Here is a 15,393-nt window from a genome sequence, read left to right as displayed (position 1 = left end):
CTAAGCATTGTAAAGGGCTGACAAATGGACACAGATATTATGCTGGCTGGTTAATTAAAAGAACATAGTCTAATTAAAAAGATCTTCCTTGTGAATAGACTGCCGTCTATGGAGTTACTGACCTCTGTCTCCTGCACATGTTAGGCATAGGCCAGTCAGTAGCTCTCTTCTTTCACAGATTTAATTTTCAAATCAGAGGGGTTTTGACTGACGAGCGGCAAACACAGTAGTACGCTGCAGGAAGTGCACTAGATCTCGGTTGGGGTGCTGGTACTTGATAAACGGCTTTGAATTGCTATTATATAGTCAATAAAACTTGCACATGACATTTGATTTAATTCCCCATCTTTCGTGCAGAACCTTTTCACAAAAAGGTCAATATATCGAGTTTTTCAGTTAGTACAAATTTGAAATGTGTTCAAAGACAGTTTGACATGCACACACGACTATGCCTTAAAGTTATTCTGCTATTTTTTTTAATGACTTGAATTGTTAGAGAGCAATGTTTCTGGAACATACAGTACTGTCTTTATGTTTTGCTCAAAAATTGGAAAAATAGATTGATTTACTGAAATGTGCAATGTGAGTTTGTACAATTCTAACAAGCCTGAAAGTGAAAATGTGGTAAGACCACCTTTATTCTTCAACATAGCCTGAACCCTTGTAGGCAAACTTTTTTTTAATCATTTCTTTAAGTAGTCTTCAGGAACAGTTCAGCCTTTTCTCCCAGTTTTCCTTAAGAATGGCTTTTTGACAGCCACACTTTCACTGATGTCATTTCTGATGCCAGTTCGAATGGCGTGCATGTGTGTCATTATCTCTGGCATTTTTCATAGATTCAACTAAAGAAATAGGAACAAATTATGCATTTATGTCCCAGGCAGTAAAGTGCTACTAAAGTGCCTAAAGATACAATTTAAAAGGTTTTCTGGTATGGGTAGACAACACTGGTCCATCCCTTGAGTTAGGTGCCTTTTATATGCTTGATGATTCATAGGTCAGAGTCAAGTGTTTCTGAAAGATCTTTAGAAATCGAAGAGATCTACTTCTCAAGACGCTTTGGAAAAGAAATTACAAAAAAGACACTTATGGCAAAAATATTTTAAAAAAAGAAACAAACAATAAAAACCATTATATATGGCATAGCACTTTACTTTCACTGGAAGAAGTTGGTTGTTTTATCACAAAACAGACACCAAGCCTAATGTTTGCACTCTTTTATTGTGTCAATATATGTTACACACCCCAAACCCCATGCATGTGACAATAATTCTGCATTAGTCCATTTTGTTTTACCTGCTTGTATGAGACAGATAAGTAGGTAGGAAAAAACAACAACTACTATTTGCAGCATCCCACCTTTGCCTCCAGGCTGACACAGCACTTTACACTTCAACACCACTAAAGCGTCCGTTAGCAGTTATTGTATATCTTCACACAGACACTGCAAACATTAACAGTAACTGTAAAACTAATAGCAATTACCCCTTTGGCACATCAGCCATCTGTTAAGTTATCATTAAGGTGGGGGATAGTACAAAAAATGATGACAGTAATGTTGGAACTAGAAAGCAAATGTTGAGTCCTGCGTGTCTGTAAAGTCAACAGGCAGTGTTAATTTATATCACAGCTATTTGCAAGCTTTCTGAAGCTGAGATAAGCCCACTAGCAACTAGACAAGAGCGGCACCCTACTTTACCAACTCTGATCAGCAACAAAATTCTGACAACAGAAACATAGCACAGTCAGACAATCTGGTATCAAAGTCATACTGAGTATTTCCTGGGTATTGATATCCAATGTGAAATTCTACTATTGTCACAATCCTAGTAGAAAGGGTTTGATACTTAGTAATCCAGGAGAAATATTGCCAACTCAGTGGCACTTTTAAACTCATTTAAATTCCATTGACAAAAACTATCCTGTGAGATCAAACCTTATTTTTCCAGAAGGATCTGACAGCTGCTGGTGGACAGAGTTGCACTGTAAAAGGTTGACCCACGTCAAACCTACTTGGGTCTAAATGACTAAAATCTTAAAACCAAACAAAAGAAAACTATGAGACACTGCAATTTGAACAGGCCTTCCTCTTAATCTTGCCATATTGTGGAAACTTGGTATTTGATAACTTCATGGCCCACAAACGAGTAAGAATCCGGGGTGCCTCACACAGAGGGGAAGCCCCCCTCGTTTTTTTTTTTTGTTGTTTTTTTTTTAAAGAACCCACATATTTCATAGTTGAATAACAAGAAATAGTGTTTGTTTAGTGATTGTGCAAAAAAAATACAGCTCAACTGAAATACACTTAAGTGTACATAATAAGTAAAGGTTTGTAGCTCATAGGACTGTTCTTTCTTTTCCATAAGGCTGCAAAATTGACACCTAATAATGATAATTTTAACAAAGCTGTATAAACCTGCTTCAGAGCAGCATAAACACTCGTACCATGTCTTTCTGTCCAAGTTATAAAACTGGGCTTGATTCTCCTGGCACCTGTAGCTACAGGCCAACACTAATGCAGACTGTCTGTGTTTAGCTGGAGGGCTACTGTCAGCCTCAGATATGGCCCTGAGAGTGAAAGTGTAGGTGTTGCCCCCCCCCCCCCCCCCCTCTCATTCCTTTCACCCAGCTGCATGTCATTGACTTGTGACATTAAAGCAAAAGTGTGGTCTGCTGGTTTGTTTACCCTCAGCTGGCTTTCATGCCATCAGTCACTAAAAACTGCCCCTCAGGGAGAGACGATGGAAGCCGGGAGGACAGAGAGGGAGGCAATGAAGACAGCTCAAACAAGGTTTCATTCGCTGGAAATTGGAAGTTGCTCATGTGGTTGAGTGGGTGTGTTTTGTTGTGTTTGTGTGTCTCTTGGTGGAAATAAGTTTACAGCCTCAGAGTAAATTAATGAACATGTTTTTAAATCCCGGCACAGTCATCCACATCACTGTGGAGCGCGCGCGCGCACACACACACACACACACACACACACACACACGCACGCACACGCGCGCGCGCACACACACACACACACACACACGCCAAAATTATCATGTGCAATTACTCTAAGATTGTTTTTATGTTCGGGGAATTATAGTTTGACTAACAGAATTTTTTGACAAGCAACATGACCTTTTCCTTCACCAGTGGATATCCAAAATTCAATAACACAGCTGCAAATTGACATAATTGATGGTTATTTTATATTTTATTTATATATGCTCAAGTAAGAAGATTCAACCTTTGTTTCCATTTGCTTTCTTATTTAGTCACACTCACTATAACCCAATTATAAATGTGTCATGTATGCAAGATGCTTTTTTTGTAATGCAAAAAGAAGAAAGATGAACAGCTCACAATCTGAGATAACACATGAAGCATGATGCAAGAAATGTTAACTTGGTGCTCAAATGATCCTCTGCTTATTTGATTAGGGAATAAGCAGCAATTAAGTTGAATTCAATTTAATCTATTGCAAAATCAAAATAAAAGTAATTTCCGTGCATTTACTGAGGTCAAGACTAGGGATGGGTACCGGTTCTGACATAAACGGTAGTAACCAGACCGAAAAGCAGCGCACATTTCGGTGCTTTATTTTTCCTAAGCTGTGATACATTTTAGATTCTAGCCAATCATTTTACGTTTCCGAGGATAGTAGGCGGGTCTAGGTACGTACGTTCTCTTATGCAGAGCTACAGATTAAAATGCCCAAGGCGAAGCGGTCAAAAGTCTGGCTGTACTTCACAGCAAAAGATGCAAACTCAGCAGCCTGCAACAAGTGCTTTAAGCTGATACTGTCAAAGGAGGTAACACCTCAAATCCGATGAAACACCTGGCGACGCATAGCGTTTTTTTTTAAAAGCCGAGAAATGCGCCGTATTTGATAGCTTGCTGCAAGACCTCACACCGTGCACATCTACTGCGGGTGGGTTGCCAGTTATCGGACCCGGAGCAACATCCCCCAAAGACCCGAAGAATAGAGTCCTGGCCCCTAGGCCTGCCAGTGTAGCAGAAATGAATGACGGGTGATGATGGCAGCAGCAGCCGTTCTTCTCTGTGTGAGTAGCTTAATGTTGTTCGTGTGTAATTTACGTTGAGTAGGCTAACCACGTTATTACATTAATGCATGTAAGGTGAACTAGCAAACACCATCATAGCTACATGCAGCTGTCTTCTTGTTTGATGGCAGATACTCCCTTCACCCTGGCCAAAAAGGCTAAAATGACCAAAGAAAAAGTGGAAAACAGTTAAACATGAGAGGTTTTGGACAAAGTTTGTGTTTTTTCCATTGATTAAGCACTGCTTCCAGCCAAGAGTGATACCATATATGCCCCATAGCTGCAGAAAAGGCTAACATTGTTACCTTTTTACAAAAAAAAAAAAACAAAAAAAAAAAAAAACAGCTGAACATGAGAGGTTTTTGGACAAAGTTTGTGTTCTCCATTCTTTAAGCACCGGTTTGAGCACCATTTCAAAAGTACCGGTTTGGCACCGGTATCGGATAAAACCTAAACGATACCCATCCCTAGTCAAGACCTTATAGAGGTATAGAGCAAGCTTTAACGTATTAATCCAATTATGTTATTCATGTTTTGGGGCATTTTAATTTGTTTTTCTCTGATTTGTGTCAGTAAATTCACGTTTGGCGTTTTTAGTCTATGGTCAAGAAATAAAAAAAAGCAACACAGTGTGACATTTTAATTCTTCTTAACATTTCTTTGCATCAGTGCTTAACCATCAAGGGATTCATGCTGAATCTATGAAGAATTCCTCTTTTTTTTCCCCTAACCACAAGAATGCAAACTCATACACAATCACACAGCTGTGGCAGTGAGTCAACACATGGTTAATAAACTGGTACACACACTCTCCAAATGGAAAGAGTTCAGGGCACTTGAGAGGAGGAGGAGGTCTGTTTTACTCACCCTGGACCCCTGCCCGGTTTGGATTCATATGACACTAACTGAAACCCCCTGATAAACCCTCCCCCTCAAACACTGATATAAAAATAGCCTCAGTTTAATGGAAACAAGCCCGGAGTTCTGAGAAATGGATGAAAATGACCAAGCTAAGTGTAGGCGAGCAGACTTATCGCACATTGTCCAAGCCAAACATTCACTGCACATATGGTGACCACTAAAATATACACAAATAATAGCATGAGAGCGTCAGAGCAGATTAAAGCGGCCAACATCCGGCCCCAAATGCTCACACAGGTAAAACATTTCATACTCACCCAGGAATTCACAGTTAAATCTTAAAAGAAAACACACTATAGATTCTAATTTTAACACATTACAGATTTAAGCACAAGGGTATGCAGAGTGTTGTTTGCACAAAATCAGCCACAATTCCTATCTGCAAAGCGCAGGGTGCATGCATAAGAAATCGGATAAAGACCCCGAGGGAGGCCGAGAGTTGGGAAGCCAGTCTCGGTTCCGGAAAATATCAATCTACCTTCCACCTAAATTTAAGGTTTGCAGAGTTTAACTTCTGCTATCCATTTAAAGTAAGACCAGTACGGTAAGTGCATGTAGACTTGCCCAACCTTTCAAGGAATGGGGTCAAGTGGTTTGGGCTATTTTTGGAAAGTTTGGAAATTAGATGCATTTATGATCTTCTTTCAAAGTATGACTGTCATATTACCATCCAGCTGTGAGAAGAGCCCATTTCATTTTCAAAAGATGTGAGATAACTCCCTGCAGAAAAAAAATCAATTCTCTGACCACTTAAATGAATTAAATATGTGAATACCTGTCACCTGAGTGCGTGGAGAATAGAAACGAGGAACTACTACTGTTTGAAGGCATCAGCTGTGGATGAATAGGACAGGAGGGAAGGAGGGGGAAAAAAAACGTAGGTTTTTAATTTCCTGCTTCATTTCACGTTTCAGGGCCATAAAAAATTCTCATTTCAAAAAAACTGCAATAAGCAACAATGAGGCATGATCATAACTCAAAGTTACTTCAATAGCAACAACACACCAGACCCCTCCTCCCTCATGCAGTCAACCTAATTGCTTCAGTCGAGATCTGACAAGCCAGACAATTTCTGTGCAACAGATTATCAAAAGAGAAACCTGAGAAAAATCAGATATTCAATCTCTCAGTCTCACTCTGCCAGAAACTCTTAACCCACATTGCTTTGCATCACCCAATTCGTTCCGCATATCTGCTCTACAGCCTTAGCGATGGCCATTTCAACATCAACACTTTGCACACTTCCTTCCAAGTCTTTCAGTGCAACCCACTTCTGGTGGATTTCAATTATGTTTGGCAAACCTCTCAAATGTGAGAATTTGGCGGGATTCTCTTTTTTCCCCCCATTATACACTTGATACATTTACGTGCATGCAGACCTGGAAGTATCAACTCATTTTATTGTTATTTCCAAAAACTAATCAGTTGATTTATAGTATGAGAAATAAAATAAATACAGTGGCTTAAAGTGCAATATGACACTTACAGTTGCTTGTTTCATATGATCAGCTATCAAAAGATTTACTATGAAAACAGGCCTCATTCTGCATTTGTGTTTTAAAAAACAAAAAAAGAAGTAATGATGCCAGCAGCTCCAATATTGCTCTAAAACATTAGCAGACTGGATTACTGACACAACATAAATTCCTTACACACAGTACTCACAATCTTTACAAAAATAAAGTCTCTCATCCTCGAAATGCGCAAAGCAGGCATGCATCTGACTAAAAAGTATCACTCTGTTTAAACAGCAGACTAATGAAGAGTCTAAAAACAACTGTATCAAAACAGACACGGGTGACAGCTGATTCTCAGGCATTGTTAGCCGGCTTAAATGAGGCCAGTCTTTTTTCTGCCACCTGATCTGGATCAGCCTTGTTTTCTCTCAGTTCACCATTTCAGGAGTTGTGAGATTTTAATCTGTGCCACCAAAAGCTCTGTGTGTAATGATATCCAGCCAAACATGTAGGGACAAACTAGCCCTTTTTTTATTAATAATATATATTTTTTAAAAAGACCCAAATGTTTGTCTTGGATAGAGACGTGCTCCAATTCAAAGCAATACATGTCTGTAACAACTTATTCTACGGAAAATAAGCTGTGCCTAATGTTCTTTTTGAAAGTGCAAACCAAAACAAAAAGAGCTCTGGTTATCTTGTAGGTCTTTGCCAGGGACAAAGATGGATGGTTACATTTCCTCCAGAAACAACAGCTGTTTGTTTGCAGGAAATAGGAGAGTAACTTGGCTGTTAGTAGAAGCTGTGATAGCCACTGTGGCTGAACAGGCAAAGAAAAAAAAAGCTCCACTAAAAGAAGCAAAAACTTCACAAATTGAAAACAGCATTACAGTCTTGCCCACACCACTTGATTGAGAGCCAATCTCTGAAAAGTGAGGCACACACAGAAAAAAAAAAAGAAGAAGAAAGAAACAACAACCAGCAATGAAGACGAAAATGCTGAAGAAAACACGATACTGCACAACAGAGAAAATAGATAAACGTTGTTGAGAACATGCACTATAAAAAGGCTCCAGGTTTAGTGGAAAGGCGATCAAAAATTGTCAGAAATAAAACAGGAAAATGCACAGGAAACAAAATAAAGAACTTCATCATACTTAAACTGCCATACTGCCAGCTAAAGGACTGATATAATCTTTTGTGGTTAATTGTCAAAACACAAGAACTTCAAAACTGCACTGATGCAGCGCAGAACTGAAATAAGTTAATTATTAAGGCAAAATTAATCTCTCTCTTATCTTTCGCTTTACAAGCGAATAAAAAACAAAACTCAAAACAAAACCCAAATCAAAGATCTACCAGCCCTCCTGCTCTAGAAAAACAAAAATCCAACACGAGGAAATGTTGCTGGGCTGCACAGCAAACTGGCCAAACCACATTACTACAACTTCCACATTCATCTTGTGATGCACACAGCAATAAACCAAATTGCTGGAAAAGGAGCTGCTAAAACACATTTGTTTTACGAGTATTAAGAAACCCAAAACTCCTTTGGTTTATTCCATATCAAATCATTACAGTTTTTGAACAATTTCTGCTCAAAGTTTCTGCCTGTAAAATCTATAGTTTAAAATTTAGACATATATAATTATAGCTGTATATAGCAAATATGTTTGTGTCTACCCATAACATGTTTCTTGACTAGCCACTATTCAAGTGGTTTGTTTGTTTGTTTGTTTGTTTGTTTTTTTAAATGCATCTGTCCTGAATTATAGATCCTGCTTCAATGTTATGGCCAGAAAGGTCATTGAAAATTTCAGGTTTTTATCTTTAACAGTTTTGAAGATGTTCCTGTTCAAACATTCAGATTTCAAAGTGTGAAAAACATGCTGGAAGTAGGCTGACTTTCCCATTTCAGTGAATGTATATGGAGATGGTCGAGCTTACAATGATTAGAGAATGACCCCAATTATTACCAGAATTTGATCCATCCGATACAACATCATTTGGAAAGTGCGGAGGAGTCATACCAATGTGATTATTTTCATGTGTGTGGGGAGCCAACAGGAAGTCAGCTGGCTGGTTTGGCCAGAGGCCGTCTCACTTACACACACTCCCTGCAAGCTCAGCTCAGAAGGATGGCAATTTGCATGCTCTGTGAGCCCAGGTCTGCAAAAGCACACAACTGGGTAATTCATAGAGGACACTTTGCACATGTGTAACTTTTACTGCTGTTATTCTTGTCTACTTTGAGATCTGTGTTTTCTAGTTCTTGGGTTATGGCCAAATTAAAGTTACAAAGTTTAACTCCAAGAATTGAATATCATTCTCCAACTGTGCCACCAAAATATTAAGAATACATGCAGAGCAGCTATCTTAAAATACTCAAACACTTAAAAAAAAAGTGTCATAAACAACCAAATATGACCTAATTAATTCACATTAGCAAAGCTTTTGTAACTGACTGCAGCAAATGTGCAACATTTCTCTTTGCTACACAGCATTTGTAACATATCATGGCTGTGTTTCAGGCGATAAAATACATAGTTTGTTCGCTCCCTCACACACTAATTTTAAAGTGTAGTTTTGTGTTGTTCTGTACTCTGTTTATCGAAGCCAGTTGTTCTGGCATAACTAATACAGGTTTTTGTTCTTTGTTCGATCTTCCCCATATGCTACACCAGCTGCAATTTTTCCAGTGTTTCGGCCATTATGTGTGTGACATAGACTGGGCAGTCTCAATAAATTGCACTGCTAAAAATAGTTAGATGGGACAAAGGATCGGAATCGAGAAACAGTTCTCCACATTTTTCAATCCATTGGAATTGTATGCCTTTAAGCCTCTAAGCTCATCAATTCCTTTTATCAGAGCTGGCATGTTTTTCTGAGAGTCACACATCGCAAAACAGTGACATTAAAGCGCAGAGTTTTTTGTACACTTGGGCCTTTTTATAGGTTTCAACAATGTTTTTGTGTGGAGACAAAGATAAAATCAGAAAACGAAACACTGCAAGACAAGCTCAGTAACAATGCTGATATTAATAATCAGATATCCAACTGTCTACTTTAGTACTTTCAAATGCACTGCAGTAATAGGCAAGTACAAGCCAACTTTAATGCCTAATGTCTGATCATTTTTATTAACATACCAGCATGTTTAAGTACAGCACTATGAAAAAGTCTTGACCTGCCCCCCTTTTTACTTTATATTTTTCTTAAAAATTAGAAATAGGTGCAGTGCATTGAATAATATGCAAACATAGGCGTAAATACAGTATATAAGTCAATATTTGGTATGACCATTTATTCTTCAACGCACCCTGGACTATCTTAAGGAAAGCTTGAGATGACTGTTGTTGTGATTTGGTGTTATATAAATAAAAGTGAACTGAATTAACTTGATTTGAACTTAATTGAATTAAAGTTTTCTTGTAATTTCTTTAAGTAGTCTTTAGGAAATTCGGATGTTGGTCGTCTTTAGTTACGTTCTCTGTCAAGATGATCCCATACTGCCTTAATGTTCTGCATTTATGATGTTACTTTTGGTAACTATTGGTAAATAGCTAAACAACTAATAAGGTCTCTGGTGTACAGTATATACCATTTGAATGAAATTAATATTTAGTTTATAAAAAACATAAAACATTCACTGTAGTTTCCAATTTTACCAATACAAGCAATAAGGGCGCGAGACTGGAAAGTCATGGAGCAATTTGTTCCATGTTAAGCCTGACTGGCTAATCAATGATGCAGGAGGACTGCCCACATTATGAAGTAATTAAGAGATCATTTGGAGCAACAAACTGGGCCCTTCTGCCATTCCCTAGCTGACCCAACTAAGAGTTCAAGAATCAAGAGCTAGTATTTATGAGCAGAGGCTACTTAAAGAGACACGTGTTTCCTCATATCAGTTGCTTCCTACAATTAAACATAGAGGCAAGAAATGGAATCATAAATGTGGGGATTTCTGCTCTCTGTGGATGTAAGAGAGCCTGTTGTGATGTCTGCATTATCTTAATCTTTGGGGAGCTCTGCTACTGACTGTTGTGGTTTTCAAAATAAACTGGATTCTGTGGATCACACAGCTGAATGGGCATTTTGGAGGATCTTTGTGCTTATTCAATAGCTAATAATTTTATATATTATATAAAAAACTTCAAGCGCACACAGCTACTTCTCCACATAGAATATGCATGAAAAATGACAAGAATTTATTTTTGGATGATTCATTTTCTTTCCATTCAGAAGAAATCCTTTTTGTGGTGCATGCTGCTTCCAAGCTTCCCCGTAGGTAGCGTACACAGCCTCCTTGTTACACAAATCAAAGAGTGAGTGTGTCTGATATCTGAAGATGGGTATTCTGTCCTTCATCTAAAGGGCAACTGATATGGAGTGAGAGAGACAAAAAGCATGAAACTATAAGTATCATTACTCGACTTCAGCATTTTTAAAAAGACAAACCACACTGAAAACAGTGAAACCTCAGTGCATGACTTAATACAGAAAAGAAACAAAGGAGAATAAAGCTGAGGTCTGATTTTTGACAAAGACTCCTTTGTGATACACGAGACCCCCATTTAGACTAAAAATATGAATTTGAGCTAATTTGCTGACATTGAGAGCCACAGGTTATATTTTCCACAATTGCTGGACTGCATCCACCATGCTTCATGAAGTGTTACCAGACAATCATCCTGTGTTCCTGCCGCACTGCATGTGGCTGTGGCGAGTTGGAAAACAGAGACCCAGTCCATGTTTGACAAGGGGTTAATGTTTCTGAGGAACAGCTTGACAAAACCTCAGGAAGACAGCCAGTCTGGATAAAAGCACCAAGGCCTGTCTCTTGTCCAGTTTGTGGTTTGCCGCCTCCCGCCATCTTTTTCTTCTTCCTTCACTTCTTCCCTCTAGCCTTTCACTGAACTCAAAGGTTTTCCTCCCAAAACTTACACACTCATCAGCTTGGCTATAATTTTCAGTTCTACACTAACCACAGGACCACTTGCAGGATGAAGCTGCACGCCTGTTTTTGAAATCAAAAGTAATAATATGCCTGCTAAGGATTCACATCTAACAGTTAATGATTAGACCTGTCGGACAAAAATTGTCAGTGCCGTATTCACCTTTACTTTCAACAAGCTGCGACAATCACAGGAAAACAGATGCAGCTGGCAGTATATATTATGTCTGTGCCACTGGCAATCTGTAAATGAACTTTAAAAACCACACAGGCTGATAAACCTGGGAGATACAGTACACTGAATCAGCAAAATGATGAGCAACAGCTTTACTTCAAGGCACAGTAAAGAAGCTCCTTCTGCTCAGTAAGAAAAAAAAAAGAACCAACTTAAACCCCCCCAAAAGCTACACTAGTCAGAATAATAACAAAGACCCACTGGCTATAATGCAAAAGGCACAAGGTAGGTTTGTATGATAGTCTTAAACTGTGCATTTGTAACGCTTGATTCAACATGTTAATGCGATTTCTTACCAGCTACGGCCAAACCAGGCCAGACCTGGAGGCCAAGGCCTTGTGGTCCCAGCAGATAGCCTGGACCAGCCTGTGCTGTGTCAGCCCTGGATTATGGATGACAGGGAGCCTGCGGGGCTGACAGGTAATAATTCACTCCCCAGGGGTCCCACATCCTTCGCTGGACACAACGCAACCAACCAGGAAAGAGCAGGGGAAGCAGCCTTGGACTTCACATCCTCTTAACCCACCCTCTTCCCTTTTTCAACCATGCCCTTCAAGAAGCCAAGCTCTCATTGCCTCCACAGTTGCCACGGGTTACCAGCCATTATCAAAATGAAATATGAGGTGCCACAGACCGGTGACTCTCTCAGGTACAGGGCCAAACAAAGTCCCATATGTTGCGGATGAGGAGTGGCGATTAACTGTTGCTTCCTGAAGCACGGCACTGCACCCACCCTTCTTTAGACATCAGCAGTTGCACAAGTGCTTAAAGTCTAAAGCGCTTCAGACAATTTTGAACATGATGTGAAACAAAATTTATCCCAAAATATATTATCTATGCCCTCAAGTTCCACTGAGCTCAAAATAGGGCACAGCAATTTACAAACTTCAAATTCGCCTGAGGGTTTAAAGTGTCTTCATCAGTCCTGCTGAAGTTCTTCTTTTTTTCTTTTTTTTTTTTTCCTTCTGACCAATCCAAAGTGCAGACTAACTGTGTGTGTGTACATACGCCTATGTTCTGAGTACTTTATCTTGATGATGAAAATGGAAATAGGCTTGCTGAATGTCCCCCAAGGGCCACAGTCCTCAGCCCCTGGTTAGGAGCCTATTTCAACCATCATTACCCTGAGGACCATTAGGAAGATGCCATCTGCACACACAGGGCCCCTCCATCGGGGCTTCTTGTCACTTCAAACTAAAAGCAAGCAGCGGAATGGAAATTGGAAATAAAATTACACACTGCGCTAAATGCACCATTAACCATGCTAACTGAGCGACCGACCTATCGGGGCCTGAAAATGAGAGCTGGACGAAGAGCAAGCAATTTTCAGCAGTGACAGGGAAATGAACGCACTGCTGGTACTTTGCTCTCGCTCACATTCACAACTATAACTCACCCATCAGCAGAATGTGACTTTCCTAATGGTAAGAGAATGAAAAAAACAAAAAAACCAAAGAGTTGGTTCATTGCGACAACCACAAATGAGGGCTGAATGTAGATTTGTATGAACTGTGCACAGTACAGATGGGACCACAGACCACCACTGCTGCTGCTGCTTAAGCATTGGATACGTTACACAGAAGCATCCCACTAGTCCTGCACAACAGCAGCAGCACCTTTCCTCTGGTTAGCGCACCAGTTACATGTCAAATAAAATAACCTGAAGGCACACTGCAATGTCCTCGCAGCAGCAAAGAGTGCCAAGTCATTGTACAACTAGGGTAGGAAACCGCAAGCCATTTGTGGCTTCATCATCCTATGATATCACTGCAGCAGCTGTGAGGAGTGGGGACAAGGCAAAAAAAAAAAAAAACCCCAAAGAAGATCACAAGATCTAATCACACTTTCTGCTTAAACATCTGACTGCTCCAGGAAAACATCATGCCACAGCCAGAACAAAAAGGCACATGCTAGACGAGTAAGTGCTGGCTCTGCTGTTCAATCCAGGCAAAGCAACCCTTAAGCTGAACATGAATTTTTAAAATGCCTGGGAAACTTTTGCAAGGCTACAGATACAGCAAAGAGAAACGGCAGAAGCGGGCAGCCTTTGAGTTAAGCAAGAGGGCATGCAGTCTACAATATCACCTTGCAAGAGTCCAGGATCGAAAAGGCAGTGGTGTAGTCTGTCAGTGTTTATGCACAACAGAGATTTATTTATTGTTGAAATGTTCTTAGCCTCAACTGAAACTGAACACCCACTTAAGGAAATTAGAGGACTAATGCACAACGGGCTGAGACAAATCGTGGTCTCCCTTTGTGCGGAGGACGGTTTAAAAGCAGCCACGAGCATCCATTTCAACATAAACATTCACCAGCGATTCCTAGGAAAGCAGGAGAAGAGAAGAAAAACACAGGTTTCCAATTTCTTTCTGCACCGTAGGCAACACTGAGGTCTAATGCAGGTTCTCCCGTTGAAACCTGTTAGAACAATGAGCTCATCGTTTTCCCTCCGAGTTTGGCATTAAGACAAGTAAGCGTGATTTAAGAGGTAAAATCTGTGCAGAGTGAGAGGGAGATGTGCCGTTTCACAATAATCCAACTGCCACGTAATTGCTGCTTTTCTTTTCCAGAAACTCACACTGATTTCCCCCTCTATCTGATGGTGAACAGTCTCCATTACGCACTAATCCCCCGCTTTTTTCCCTTCTTTCTTTCTTTTGTTTTTCCACAATCAGGTCCTTGATAAACAAGTTTGGGCTGCTTCCGCCAGAAAATAAACCAAAAATTCAATTAGTGTCTCAGGCGAGATGCCAGTCAGAGACGTGTTATCGGTTGCTTATTTGTGATAAGTTGCTGGGGACTCTTGCAGCAACAAGAGAGAAAACGTGTATGTCAGGGTTTCATATGACTATGCATATAGTTTTCGCTGCCGATGTTAACACAGCTTCCAAACCCGTCCGTGATACACACATGAAAATAATGAAAACAAAAAGGAACAGAGCTACTGCAAAAAAAATAACTATTATATAAAACTGGTCTAACCCTGGCTGATGTCAGATTGTAATTTCTGTTATTCAGTTACCAGTGCAGAAAAAACGGGGACTTCGAAACACAGCCGAGAAAAGCAGCGGCTTCTCCGGACCATAAATGAAACTCCGGGAGAGTACAGGGACAGTTCAGGTTTATTAAAAGCGTCTGATATGTTGTTTTCAAGTGATTATCGTCGATCTTCACGTGCCTAAATAAGCTCTCTTCTGTGGCAAACTTAAAGCATCTGTCTCGTATTTAGCAAAGTAAGCACAGCTGCAACAGCATCGCCAAAGTCCTCAACTAGTAAACGAACCACTTACCTTCGTGCTTCCACCTTGAAAATACACACGTCGCAGTGTTTCTGAGATACTGTCGCAGAGAACAAGCTGTAAAGTCTCGAGAATGACGAAGGAAAAAAAAGCGGGGTTGTTAGTTTTAGCTAGTTGTTTCTGAAATGGTTAGTATTCCCAGAGCGCCAGCGTAGCGAAAAGACGCCCCTCACTGTTGTGACAGGACTGAAGCTGGTTAGACTAAAATCACAACACCTCGGCTGCAGCTCAGACCACGCCCCGTAGTGCTGTTTGACAGGGATTCAAACCAATCAACGAGTGAAGTTAGGATGAGGTTGCCTTCGATTGGCCAATGGAGCAGTTTTTTTGCGCTACGCCCCGCCCCTGTAATGCTCACTTTTCTCCCAGATGTTGAATGCCTCAGCACCAGGGTCCCCATACAGTTTAGCCAGCCAATCAGAGCGCGAGATACGGGGTTTAAACGCAGATAATTTAACTTTATGGGAGGAGTTGA

The 15,393-nt window shown here is 40.1% G+C and overlaps 1 protein-coding gene across 6 annotated transcripts in view; it reads right to left on the bottom strand.

The window, feature by feature from the left end:
- Window positions 1-15,104, bottom strand: part of sema6cb (semaphorin 6Cb) — a 154,707-nt gene extending 139,603 nt beyond the window's left edge. For all 6 annotated transcript variants that reach the window (XM_085423696.1, XM_085423705.1, XM_085423706.1 and 3 more), the window contains exon 1: window positions 14,910-15,104. The gene's annotated coding sequence lies outside the window, so the exon portion shown is untranslated. The remainder of the gene's footprint in view (window positions 1-14,909) is intronic.
- Between the last annotated feature and the right edge of the window lie 289 nt (window positions 15,105-15,393).

Source organism: Rhamphochromis longiceps, linkage group LG11 (genome assembly GCF_057381845.1).
Source record: "Rhamphochromis longiceps isolate RC_006_pf linkage group LG11, R_longiceps_female_GT1.1, whole genome shotgun sequence".
Classification (NCBI taxonomy): Eukaryota; Metazoa; Chordata; class Actinopteri; order Cichliformes; family Cichlidae; genus Rhamphochromis; species Rhamphochromis longiceps.
This window is presented reverse-complemented; position numbering and strand designations above follow the sequence as displayed.